The sequence below is a fragment of the Oratosquilla oratoria genome, chromosome 8 (genome assembly GCF_046742065.1).
Source record: "Oratosquilla oratoria isolate Oo_2021 chromosome 8, ASM4674206v1, whole genome shotgun sequence".
NCBI classification, from domain to species: Eukaryota; Metazoa; Arthropoda; class Malacostraca; order Stomatopoda; family Squillidae; genus Oratosquilla; species Oratosquilla oratoria.
In genome coordinates, this window is record NC_134784.1 from 65,910,987 (window position 1) to 65,925,916 (window position 14,930).

Genomic DNA, 14,930 nt, shown 5'->3' on the forward strand with positions numbered 1-14,930 from the left:
GGTAGGCAGAAGAACAGACTCAAAGTATTCCATGTACAGATTGGCCAGTACAGGAGAGAAATTCGAACCCATGCTACAACCAAATTTTTGTCTGAAAAAAGAATTCTGAAAGGAAAAAACATTTGATGTGACACACAGGCGAATAAGCGCAATTATTTTTGTAACAGGGAGTGGGAATTTGTCCTGAAATGGTTGTAGCTTGGTTTTCAGGAAGGATAGAACGTCATCAATACAGACATGTGTGAAAAGGGAAATTACATCCAGGCTAAGCATTTTTCTACTAGAAAAATTCACTCTATCTAGCCTAGTAACCCCCATCATACTTCTCAGACACTTCATCTCAAACACATTCAAGGTCCTTCTCTCTTCCTCTCTTATGTTCCATGTTTCAGCTCCATACAGTGATGTTGGCACAATCACTTCTTCATATAGTCTCCTCTTAGCATCCATTCCCAAATGTCTATTCCTCATTACACTCTTTAATCCACCAAGGCATTTACTCGCTTCTCTCAATCTACATTCTACCTCCACCTTCACTCCACCTTTTCCTGCCACATTTGCACCCAAGTATCTAAAACTATTCACTTCCTCCAGTTGCTCTCCCTTAATGCTCACTTCCAGATTACTGCCACTTTCACCCCTTGTACATCTCATCACCTTTCTTTTACCCATATTTATCTTCAGCTTTCTTCTATCACACACTCTCCCAAACTCTGTCACCAACTTCCCCAATCCCTCCTCCGATCCTGCCATAAGCGCAGTGTCGTCCGCAAACAACAGCTGGCTCACCTCCCACTTTTCTCCATTTTCCTTTACCATCTCTAATCCCTGACCCACTACCCTTGCATTCACCTCTCGCACCACCCTATCCATGTATAAGTTGAACAGCCAGGGTGACATAACGCATCCCTGACGAAGTCCCACCTTTACCTCAAACCACTCACTCTCTCCATTTCTAATCCTGACACAAGCTCTACTACTCTCATAAAAACTCTTGACAGCTCCCAGAAGCTTTCCTCCTATCCCGTATATCCGCATAACCTCCCACAGTGCCTTTCTGTCTACCCTGTCGTAAGCCTTTTCCAGATCCATAAAGGCCCAAAAAACATCCTTCCCCTTTCCTATAGCTTTCTCACATATCTGTCTTACCACAAAAATCTGATCTACACAACCTCTACCTGTCCTAAACCCACACTGTTCCTCACCAATTACTCCCTCTGTTCCTCTCCTAATCTTCTCAATCAAGATCCTCCCATAAGCCTTCCCAACTACACTTAACAAGCTAATCCCTCTGAAACTACTACATTCACACTTGTCCCCCTTTCCCTTGTAAAGGGGAACTATACAAGAACTCCTCCAGTCCTCAGGCACTCTACCTTCTCTCCAGCAAACATTAAATAACCTCACCAACTAGTCCACCATCACTATACCCCCTTTTTAAAGACATTCTGCCCATCTTCCCCTTACTGCCTTCTCCTCCATTATCAGCTCTCCATCTGCACCTTTTACCTTTTCTTCTCTACTTGATTCGCCTCCTCTTCCTCTGAATTTCTTTTCAAAACATCTTTTTATTACTTTCAATTTTTTTTGTCATACTCTTTCCCCATTTTACATCTGCTCTCCTCTTTGCCTCCTTTACCTTTTTCTTTACTTCTCTTTTCTTTTCCCTGTACGTCTCATATGACTCCCTCGTCCTATTTTGTAACCAATCTGTGTAAGCTCGCTTCTTCTCTTCTACAACCTTCTTCATTTCCTCGTCCCACCATTCACTACCCTTCCTTCTATTTCCTCCTGACCTTCTTGTTCCACACACCATCTTTGCACACTTTGTGACTCCCTCCTTGAACCATCCCCATTCCTCCTCTACACCTACCTCTGCTCTATCCTTCACTCCCTCTCACTCCTCCTTCAGCTTCCTTTTGTACTCCTTCTCCTTTCCCTCTTCGTTTAAAGAGTTCACTCTAAGCACCTCCCTACCCTTTGTCCCTTTCTTTTTCCTCCATCTGTCCTCCACTCTCAACTTACCTTCCACCAGAAAATTATCTGATATCCCCCCCACCCTCTCCCCTTGGCACATGTACATCCCTAACTCTTCCTATCATAATCCTATTTACCACTACATAGTCCATTAGTGCTCTATCTACCACCTTTCCCTCCACCACCCTCTCCCATGTGTACTTATGTTTGACTTTCTTCCGAAACACTGTATTTGCTATCATCAACTCTCTTTCTAGACACATTTCCACCATCAACTCTCCACTACGATTTTTTCCTGGAACTCCACATTTCCCAACCACTCCATCAATTGGCTCCTTTCCTACCCTAGCATTAAGGTCTCCCAGTACTATTACATTGACATTTCTCCCTAAACCCTCAATGCACTCTTTAAATCTATCCAAAAGGCCTCCCTTTCTTCTACACTCTTCTCACTGCCAGGCCCATATGCACTTACAAATACCCACATCTCCTTTCCCAGTTTCACCTTCATCCACATTATCCTTGAGGAAACCTCCTTCCACTCCACTACACGCTTACCTATCTCTTCACTTACTAGTATAGCCACCCCTTCCCTCCCTTGCCCTCTCTTCACTCCTGATAACCTCCCACTTACACTCCCAAACTTACAATCGCTCTTCCCTTTCAGCTTAGTTTCACTCAAAGCCAACACATCCATCTTTCTTCTCACAAACATACTACCTATCTCTTCCCTTTTACTCTCATCTGTACCACATCCACGCACATTAAAAGACCCAAACCTTAGGGTGCTGGTCCAAGGCCTTCCAGCCCCTCTTATGCCTCTGCCTTTGCTTTTAGGAATTTCCCCTATGGGGCTACAAGGAGAAGGATGCCTGGTTCCAATCCCCGTCCCTTTCTTCTCGCCTCTTAAGATCCAAGTGGGAATACTTGGTGGCAGTATTCTTTTCCCCCACCACAGGGAATTCCCCCACCACAGAAAAAGAACATACTCAGAGAAATGGTACAGTACAGCAACAAGGGTTGGGGGACAGCATAACGGAGGGACAGTCGTAGTATAAAAGTGTCATCATTTCTCTATGAACAGAGTTTTCCTCTATCATAGACAAAATGATGTGTGGCTCTGGTCCGAAGGGGCGCCCCATATAGACCCTAAAGTATCGACTGCATGCTATTTTGCCACAGTAACACGCAGCCAATACCCCAGACGGGGTAATAACATACAGAAACAGCATATTCCAAATGTGGACGAACTAACGATTTATAGAGCTTGTTAATGAGTGATGGACTTTTGAAATCAAAAGATCGCGCAATCAGTTCTAGTATCTTATATGCTTTCTCAGAGGCTGAAATACACTGCTTGGATGATTTGAGGTCGTTACTGATAATTACGCCGAGGTTTTTTCACTATCCACTTCTGTTAACGAATTTCCAAATAACTTGTAATTCTACTTACTGTTATTATTACCCATGTGCATTACCTTGCAATTACTTGTGTTAAATTTCATTAGCCACTTTTCAGACCATTGCTGTACTTTATCTAAATCTTCTTGAATATCTATTTGGTTTCAGTGATCATTTACCACTCCGCACAGTTTTGTATCATCAGCAAATTTGGAAACAGTAGATTTTAGTCTATGGTCTATATCATTTATATATACTATGAATAGAAGTGGCCCATGAACGGAACCCTGAGGAACTCCACTTGCAACACTTTTCCATCCAGAAGTTTTTCCATTTAAAACAACTCTCTGTTTTCGACCATTCAACCAATTACTAGTCCAACCCAATAGGCTACCACTTATTCCATGTAAAGCTAATTTAGTAAGTAGTGTTTCGTGTGGGACGGTATCAAAAGCTTTTGCAAAGTCTAGATATATTAAATCTATATTGTTTCTTGATAACTGTGTTGTAGAATTCGAGTAAGTTAGTCACGCAAGAACGTTTCCGTCTGAAACCATGCTGGCTATCATTTATCAAACGGTTACTTTCTAAATGATGTTCGATAGCATCTCTGATGATAGTTTCCATTATTTTTCCTACGACTGAAGTCAAACTTATAGGCCTATAGTTATTTGGTTCCTTTTTGTCACCTTTTTTGAATATGGGAGTAACGTTAGCTAGCTTCCATTCTCATGAGACATCTCCGGATATGATGGATTTCTTGAAAATAATTTTTAATGGAACAACAATCTCATTTTTCATTTCCTTTAAGATTCTTGGATGCCAACCGTCAGGCCCTGGTGTTTTATTAACTTTGAGTTTGTCTATACACCTTTTAATTTTTCTTTTGTTATATTTACCGTAGTGAGTAAGTTTACCCCAGACTTTTCACAGGTTTCAGTTTGGAATTCAATTTGAGGTGTTTCGTTTACGAATACCGAGCTAAAATAATTGTTTAATATATTACGCATTCCTTCATTTGAATATTCAAGTTGACTGTCAGAAGATGATAGTGGACCAATGTGATTCCTAACAACCTTTTTATCTCTAATGTAACTATAGAATTCTTTGGGATTCTCTTTGGATTTATCAGCGATGTTCATTTCGTATTGTCGTTTTCTTTTTCTTATTGTCTTTTTTAAATCTCTCTGTATTGATACATAAGTTTCATAGTCATTAGATGCACCCGAGTACTTATATTTCTTATAAGCCTGTCTCTTTTTAGCAATACTTTTTTCAGTTTCTTTGTCATAAATGTAACAACCCCGCTAGACCTATTGTTTCGTCAATTTGTTTTGCTTCTTACAAGCTTTCCAAATGGCTAGTTACTGTCCTTAGCCCTTTGGTAGGCACAATCTCTTCTTTTCATTTACAAACACTTCTGATTTGATAGACAAACTCCATGATATTGAACCAAATTACAATTTTATATTGGTTAGTTTTGATATAGTTAGTTTATTCACGAAAGTTCCCATAAATGATTTATCATTTTACCTATAATATGAACTTAATAAACATGTTCTTCCATTGCCATCATATACATTGATTGAGCTAATTAAGGTATGTGTTAAAGATTGTAAGTTTCAATTCAATTGTAATTTCTATTCCCAAAAATTCGGCATGAGTATAGGAAACCCTTTATCCCCAGGCATAAGTAATTTTTACATGGAATTTTTCGAAATTAAAATTTTCCACAAAATCTTCCCCTCTAACATTCCTTGGCTCAGGTATATTGATGCCATTCTATGTCTTTGGCCAGAAGATAAAAATGTCCATGATTTTTTAACTAAATCAAATACTCCTGTTGATTCTATTAAATTTACTTTCGAAATTGAGAAAAATTGTACCTTACCTTTCTTAGAATGCATTATCCTACGTCATGACAATAGCTTTAAATTTAAAGTATATCGTAATCCAACCAATGTAAGCTCATATATCCATTATCATTTATCTCATCCAAATAGTTTTAAACGTTCAGTTTTCTCTTCAATGTTTCTAAGAGCTTTCCGTATTTGTAGTCCTGAATTTATTGATGACAAAATCAGAAGTGTTTTTAACATTGGGCTAGAATTAAAATACCCTAAGCAATTCCTTGATATTGCTTACAATTTTGCAAGGAAATAATCTTTAACTCTTCAGCCTAAATCATCTTTTAGTTATCATAATGTTCTAATTTTGCTCTTTCAAGAAAATTTGTTAAGTATCACAGAATTATTAAAAAGATTTAACGTAAAGGTAGTTTTTAAAAATGATAGTACAGTAAAACATGAGCTCATCAACAATAGTATTGAAATTACAAAAGGACGCATTTATAAAATTCCTTGCAAAATGTGTAATCAATTTTACATAGTTCAAACTGCCAAACCCTTAAACATTAGAATTGAACAACACAAGAAATATTTTATGGATGGCAATAATTCTAGTGGAGTATTCAAGCATATAAAATTAGATAATCATCCAGTTGATTGGGGTAATGCCCAGGCAATCTATTATTCTAAGAAGATAATAGCAAGAAACTTAATAGAGTGTAGTTTGATCCATACCACCAGTGATCAAAATACCAACCTACACAAGGGCTTATATAAACTTGATAATTCTATCTGTCAAGAAAAAAGCAAAATAATATCAGGTAAAATGTAACCCTGCGACTGTGACCTAATGTCGCCTTACCATGATTAGTGGTCGAAATGACTCTTGCGACTATGACCTAAAGTCGCCCCACCATCATTAGCGTATTGACATTGACCTACTGCCTTCCAAGGGGTAATTGTCCGCTACCCTTATTCAAACTGTCCTTGTTCCTTTTTCATGTATATATAATTTATGCATGTCTAATATTATGTACTTTTTTGCACTGAAGATGTAATATACGAAAGCGCTCTACTTCGTTAGTTTCTTTTTCCAAGTGGTCTACTTTCTATATATATATATATGTATATATATATAAATATATACATATATATATGTATATATATACATATATATATACATATATATATGTATATATATATATATACATATATATATATACATATATATGTACACATACACACACACAAACACACACGTGCACACACACACACACACACACACACACACACACACACACACACACACACACACACACACACACACACACACACCGACAAACCGATAATGTCGTACTTAGTATTATAGAGTATATCCTCCTCTGGATATCTACAAAGGATCATTAACATATCCATTGTATCCTTAATTTTCATGTGAAATCTTTAATGTTAGTTACTTCAAAATAAAAAGAAATCATATCATTCAATACTATCCAAACCTACGTATTCCGGCGCATGTCATTTTTTTCTTCTCTTTTATCTCTTTTAGATGTTAAACGAAGATCCCGACGGAGCGATAGAGCCAAAAGCTATTGAGGGACTAAAACTGGAAACTCTGAAGGGTCTTATTCAAAAGGACCTCCACGTTTCATCGGAACTGCTCGTTTTCCAAGCAGTTATAGCCTGGTGAGTAATAAGATTAAGAGTTCGAAAGATAATGCGATGCTCCAATGTTACTTTTTAGAAATGAACGCACACTGGGTAGCACAACTCCGGTCTTTGTTACTAGATATCTGCCCGCCTTGACACCAGAGTAGTCAGTGTTGATCTTAAGCAAACAATCAAAGTGTAGCATTCACAAATTCTGCATAGAATGTTAACATGTCACCTGATGTGTATTGAAATTTGTATATACATAGATCTGTGTGTGACAAAATTTAATCTTATTGCAGGGGAAAGGCTCAACTAACACAGAAAGGAGAGGAAACATCAGGAAATGCCATACGTAGGGAGGCAGAGGCTCTGCTAAGGGAGGTGCGGTTCTTGACTCTGAAGTGCGATGAATTCATTGACAATGTGGTCGCCACGCAAATCTTCAGTCCATCTGAGTCCATCGCCATTTTAAGAGTCATTCGCGGTGGCAATGTGACATTAATTCCAGAGTCTACGCCTGTGAGTCATTCAACAAGGAAAAGAAGCCGAGATCCGAAAGACCTAATAACTGCTTCTATGTCATGCGGCGGTCAGCATTCGTTCTTTCGAAATCGTTACATTAATGATAAGGTCAAAGTCAATACCTTTAGTGTCAATGAAGATATTTTTCTGCACAGCATCGGGACAAGAATAGCTGGCTCACTTGAGATCACGGACAACAATGGAAATACTATTGCGTCTGTATCCTCAAATGATTTCTTCAACTTCCCAGAACCAATACACATAGAAAGAGATATTGCCTATGAAATTTATTTCGACCCACTCAGAGGAGTATCTGATTCGTCGGCAACAGAGTCATTTACCTTTACTTTGGGGTCTACAACCATCAGTTACACCAGTTTTTATTGTATAGTTACCGAAATAAAATTTTGGAGTTAATAGAATTCACGTTCTGATGGTACTCGCATATCATTGGTTTTATGATATAGATTCTAAAAATAATTGTTGATGCTATCATCAGTAGTATTCATAATAGGTAGGTAGCTGTTAATAGTTTGGGATAGAAAAAATTAAGATATTTTTCAATATTTTTCCATTCGCTCTTTGCAAAGAGCCATCTTATTTTTCTATCCTTAATAATTTTCTTGCTTTACATTGTTACCATAGTCACCCCCTGGTGCTAATTACATTCTCTATTTTTTCTAAATGCTTGCAGTGCCTAGCTAGTGTTGGTTTGTTTACATACAGACGTGAATTCACGGTCTGATACTAAAGTGTTTAGATATAATGTATCTAGAGATACGTTTATACTTTTGAGATCCACGGTGCTCTAGTTACGTAAGAATTTATAGAAATACATATTGTAATTGCTTTTGGTGTATGACCCATGTACGGTGTGTATTTTACGATATTGAACGTGTCGTTAGGATGATGCCAAGATAGTTGGAACCGTGGTGCCAACTCAAACAGAACAATGGGTCCTCTGTTTGGTGCTCTTTCTCTGCTGCGTGAAATTGGAAATGGACGCTTAGTCCTTTTGCTGGGGGAAGTAATAGTTGGGAAAAGGATAAATGGGAGGAATAACGGGAGTATATATAATGGAAAACACGCAGGAGGGAGAGAGCAATGGTCTGGTAGGTTATGACTGCATATCTGGTAAGGATGTATACATAATACAGATTGAAGTGATTAGCAAGGATCCAATTTTCATGTGTTTATAGGAGCAGAGCTTGTTTGAGGTGGTTAGATGGAGATTGTATAATTTGTGCATGTTTATGGAACCGTGATGATAATAGGAATTGGTTCTTTTAATTACATGGAATGTTACTGTGATACAATGATTATGTTGAAGTGGAGGCAGTAGCTCAACTGAGTAGCAGTAGAAACATTGAATATTTACCTCATATGATAAGAATGTGCTGGATTTTGAGATGCAAAGATAGATGCATTCATTTAGTTCTGTACTGTTAGGCTTATTCAATATAGGTATAGAGATAATTACCTACTATCTTTTTGTATCCTCCATTTATGATGATAATTAATGTGGGATGATGATTCTTCCTAACTGAAAGGGGATAAGATATATTTACAGAAAGAAGTGTGAAGAAGGAAGTGAAATAGATATCCGTTATTGTCACTCCACCTTTAAGGGATGAGGCAAGATCTGTCGTTGTCCTCCTAAATCCTTTATTTACTAACTAATTGCTTTAAGGTTAGAGGTGGTACCGTGACAACATGTATATGTCATTTCCCAGTAAATAGACCTGAGGTGAATTGATGGTGGTGATGACATTGTCCCATTAGTCTTGCGAGAGTAACATTTAATAAATCAGTTCAGTACTGAAAGAATAGTTATTTCTCATTCCTCGTACAATTCCTCAAAGAATGGTTTTTCCTCTGACATTTTGATTAGTTTCCATACATTTCTTTTTCTTTATTTTTTATTATTGATTTATTTGTTTACTTTTGTCATACGGTAATTGTTTTTGGTATTGTCACAGATGAAGACTTCCAATTTGGAGGCCTATCAAAAGAATTGTACTAAAAACCACTAATTATGATTACTAAGGATTAGGTTAGGTTACATTACGTTAGTTTAGGTTAGATTAGATTAGATTAACTTAGTTTAGGTTAGGTTAAGTAAATTTAGGTTAGGTTAGGTTGGGTTAGTGTATGTTAGTTTAGGTTTGGTTGGCTAGGTTAAGTTAGGTTAGGCTAGGTTAGATTAGATTAGGTTAGGTTGGGTTAGGTTAGGTTAGGTTAGGTTAGGTTAGGTTAGAGTACGTAAGATTAGGTTAGGTTAGGTTAAGTTACGTTAGCTTAGGTTAGGTTAGGTTAGGTTAGGGTAGGTTAGGCTAGGTTAGGTTAGGTTAGGCTAGGTTAGGTTGGGTTAGGTTAGGCTAGGTTAGGATAGGTTAGGATAAGTCAGGTTAGAGTAGGTTAATCAGGTTAGGTTAGATTAGATTAGGTTAGGCTGATTTACAAAATCACTAAGATGATAGTGGATATAGAATTAGCTTTAGTCTTCAATCGAATACATACATTTATGTATATAATATATATATATATGTATATATATATATATATATATATATATATATATATATGTATGTATATATATATATGTATGTATGTATGTATGATGTATATATATGTATATGTATACATATATATATACATATATATATATATATATGTGCATATATATATGTATATATATGTATATATATATACATATATGCATATATGTATGTATATATATGCATATATATATGCATATATATGTATATACATATATATATGTATATATATTTTCTATTGAAAATCACAGCATACTCAGCGTTCGTGATCTTTTTCTTAACACTTTCAATTCTTCTAATTATTCTCTTCTTAGATGTACCATCTTGAAAACCACGTCCTCAGCACTTTAAGCCAGAAACCCAATATGTACCTTAGATACATTGACGACATCTTTGTAGATATTGAAGGAGAGGAACAATTAGAATGCCTTAAAAACAAACTGGAAGAAAACTCATGCCTTAGTTTTATCGTAGAGAAGCGCATTAATAACAGAATTCCCTTTCTAGATGTGTGGGTAGATGGCTCAGAAGGTGCATTCATCACTAGTGTATACAGAAAACCGAGCAACTCAGGAAGATGTCTGAATGGATCGAGTGAATGCCCTTCCAAATATAAAATGAGCGTGGTACGTGCTTATGTCACAAGAGCCTTTAAAATTTCTTCCAATTGGCTCCTCCTCCACCAAGAACTAAATAGAGTGAAACAAATCCTTACTAATAATGGATTCACAATGACAGACATCGACAAAGAGATTAAAATTAATATGGAAAAAAACAATAGCAACAATATCAAGGTAGATAATAAGGTGAATAAATTAATTTTTTTTTTACCAAAATACAATGTCCCCTGCATACAAAACAGATGAAAAGGTACTAAAACACATAATATACAAGAACTGTAAACCCAAAAAACAAGAGGATAAACTGAATTTAATTATTTATTATCGGAATCCGAGAACTTCGTCTCTTGTTATGAAAAATAATATGACTGCCACTAGAGACAAATTAAAACAAGACCACGTTGTGTATAAGTACTCATGCAATATTAACAAAGACGGTGTGCTTTGCAACGAAGAGTACATAGGCCACACAACGCAAACATTAACACAAAGACTGACATTTCACATGCAAAACGGTGCTATCAAAAATCACATCACAAAAACACACAACACTATCATATCACGAGACTAATTAAACGAAAACACAGTCATAATTTCAAAGACCAACGACAAAAGAAAATCAAAATGTTTGGAGGCAGTTTTGATAAAAAAAAACCATATGCCAAATATCAACATCCAGCAAAATATGTGCGGACATTTTTAACTTTTCGGGGCATCCCACGTCGCGCCACAAAGATGAAAAGTCCGGCAGCACTCTTGCACCACCATCTCTCCTAGTATTTCACATTTTGTAACTTTTTGTATTTATAAGCATGTATGTATCTTTAAAAAATAAAATTTACCAGAAGATGCCTAAGGTATAGGCGAAACGTCGTTAAGTTCTAGCTTTCATTTCCACAATGGACTCCATTGGAAATATTATTTATAATTTACCAAGTTCTAAGAAGAGAATAATTAGAAGAATTGAAAGTGTTAAGAAAAAGATCACGAACGCTGAGTATGCTGTGATTTTCAATAGAAAATGTCTTGATGAAAACCTGCTCCCTAAATTCACTGATATATATATATATATATATATATATATATATATATATATATATATATATATATCACAAGACGAAAATGTAGCATCACACTTAGTAAAATGTTTTAATTACCAACTGTCGGAGAAACAAAGCAAAAGAAACAGACGAACTATATATTTCGACCACTACTGTGGTCCTCTTTAGCAGATAGGTACAAGGTAAGATGTACAAGAATATATGCAGTGAGAGAGGTACAAAGTGGGAACAAGGGGAGGTGGCTCAAGTCACATATCCGAGGTGGGGTGGATTCGAAAAGGCAATAGTCACCTGATTGTATAACAACTTATGCTGCAAGTAAATTATCACCATTCCCGAATCCGCCCACCTCGGACATGTGGCTTGGGCCACCTCCCCTTGTTCCCACTTTGTACCTCTCTCACTGTATATATTCTTGTACATCTTATCTTGTACCTATCTGCTGAAGAGGTCGAAATATACAGTTCGTCTGTTTCTTTTGCTTTGTTTCTCCGACAGTGGGTAATTTAAAACATATATATACACACACACACATGTATATATATGTATATATACATAATCACACACACACACACACACACACACACACACACACACACACACACACACACACACAGTTGACAGTTGACAGTGGTGGTGTACGGACGTGTCCGTGTCCTGTCGCAGATCTGACTAGGCGCTAGGTAGCAGCCAGGGTCAGCTTGTTGACCCATAACCCTATTTCTAAGCTTGAGATACAAAAACAATGTGCGGTCCAGCTTTACAAAATCTCTCACCCTCATATCGATACACACCTAGTCAAATGTATACGTGGAAACGAGGGTGCGGTTATCCACCAAGTTCAGTGATTCAAAGCTTAAAAAACATGAAACTTTTTCGCAATCGTGGCCGACGCGGTGGCTCAAAAATTACCCGAACAGTGCCTGTGATTACAAATAAAAGAAGTGCAACCAAAAAACGAAAAGTCGAGCCAAGACAACGAATTCTCAATGAAGTTCCACGCGTTTGGTACAGCCTACCCTCCATCATACTATCTAATGTTACCTCATTAGCCAACAAAATGGAAGAAGTGATTGAATTAGTGCGCTCCACAGGCTGTGATGTGATGGCAATTACGGAAGCGTGGCAAATAATTCCCGAAGTGTGTAACATAGAAAATTTTGTACTTTTTCACCATCTCAGAGTAAACCGCAGAGGCGGTGGTGTGGCATTGTATTGTCGAGCTGACCTCAACCCCTTACACCTTAGGGTTGACATACCAGAGGGAGTCGAGGCTTTATGGGTCAAACTCACCCCCCGCTTCCATCCCCGCCACACCGCCTCTATTATAATGTGCGTCATATACCACCCTCCTCGTGCCAACACTGCCCTTCTCCTCAACGATCACATCATTGAAACTGCTGACTCCCTCCGCTTAAGGTTTCCTGCTGCCAAATTAGTTGTGTGCGGGGACTTTAATCGTCTGGACATAAGTGATATTTTACACCATTTAAATCTCAAGCAGGTAGTGACCTTTCCCACCCACGACCAAACAACCCTTGACCTAATTATGACTGACATGGCGCAGCTGTACTCTACCCCCAGACCTCTCCCCCCCATCGGTAAGAGCACGCACCTCACCATCCAATGGTCCCCAGCCCCTAGTGCAGCCATTCACAGGATTAAAGTAACCAGACAGCACCGCCCTATGCCTGATTCCGCCATGAGGGAATTTGGCAGGTGGATAGTGGAACATCCCTGGCCAGAGGTTCTCAACGTTGAAGACGTGGAGACCAAGTGGACAAATTACTCCACCACCACAATTGAGGCCTTTCACCACTTCTTCCCTGTAAAGGATTTCTCTGTCCATCACTCTGACGCTCCTTGGATGACAATACATATCAAACGTCTCATCAAACAACGCAACAAGGCATTTTACACCGATCGAGCCCAGTTCAGGTTCCTGAGGAATAAGGTCATCAGAGAGATCATTACCGCCAAATCCTCTTACTACCCAAACAAATTGCAACACCTCAAACAGCAACGCAATAACACTCAGTGGTTCAGCAAGATCAGGGCTCTCTGTGGCCTGCAGGGTAACAAGACCCCCCACCTCCCTTGCATCTCGCACCTGTCACCTGACCTAGCAGCCCAGGAGATCAACTCCCACTTCGCCTCTATCTGTCAGACATTACCCCCTCTCGACCCTTCCCGCCTACCTGCCTACCTCCCTTCCCCCTCACCCCCCATTCAAGTTCGAGTTTCCGACGTAGCTACTAAGCTGGGTAAACTCAAACAAAATAGATCCACAACCCCCTCTGACCTTCCTATTAAAATCTACAAGGAATTTGCCCCTGAACTTGCCCTCCCACTCTCCTCCATAATTAATGCCTCTTTAAGCCAAAACACCTGCCCCAGCGACTGGAAAATATCATATGTTACTCCCATCCCCAAAACCCTCAGCCCACAATCACTAAGTGACCTTAGGCCCATCGCCATCACCCCTATCCCAAGCCTTATATGTGAAGACTTGGTTTTTAACTCCGTTTACAGCAACATAAAACACTCAATAGATGCACAACAATTTGGCAACATGAAATCCTCCTCTACCACTCACTGTCTCATTGACCTACTCAACTTCCTTCACAGCAACCTAGACAAGCGTAACACATCCCTAGCTGTTACCTTTGTAGACTTCAGGAAGGCCTTTGACCTTGTTGACCACAATGTTGTTCTCTCCAAAGCCATCCAACTGGGGATTCAGCCCCACCTAATAGCATGGCTGGCAGATTTCCTCACCGGACGACAGCAGGCGGTCAGGTACCAAGGGTCAACTTCCCCCCTCCTCCCTTTAACTTGTGGGGTTCCCCAGGGTACCAAAATGGGTCCCCTGTGCTTCCTCATCCTTATCAACGACGCCCTCATGGACACTCCTCACAGATGGAAGTACGTGGATGACAGCACCATAGGCATCCCCATCAACACCAGGCGGCCTGATTACGCACCACTACAAAACACCCTGAACAAGCTCATGATGTGGACGGAAAACAACAACGTCACAATCAACACCAACAAGACCGTAGTGATGCACTTTTGTACCTCCACCCAAGCAGTACCTCCTCCACAACTTTCATTGGGCCCCCACCCCCTCCAATTGGTGCAATCCACCAAGATCTTGGGCATCACACTCGATGCTCAATTAAATTGGAACCAACATATCACCAATATAGTCAGGACAGCGTCTTACAAACTGTATATGCTGAGTAGGTTAAAATCACTAGGAACACCTACATTTGAGCTACAGGAGGTCTA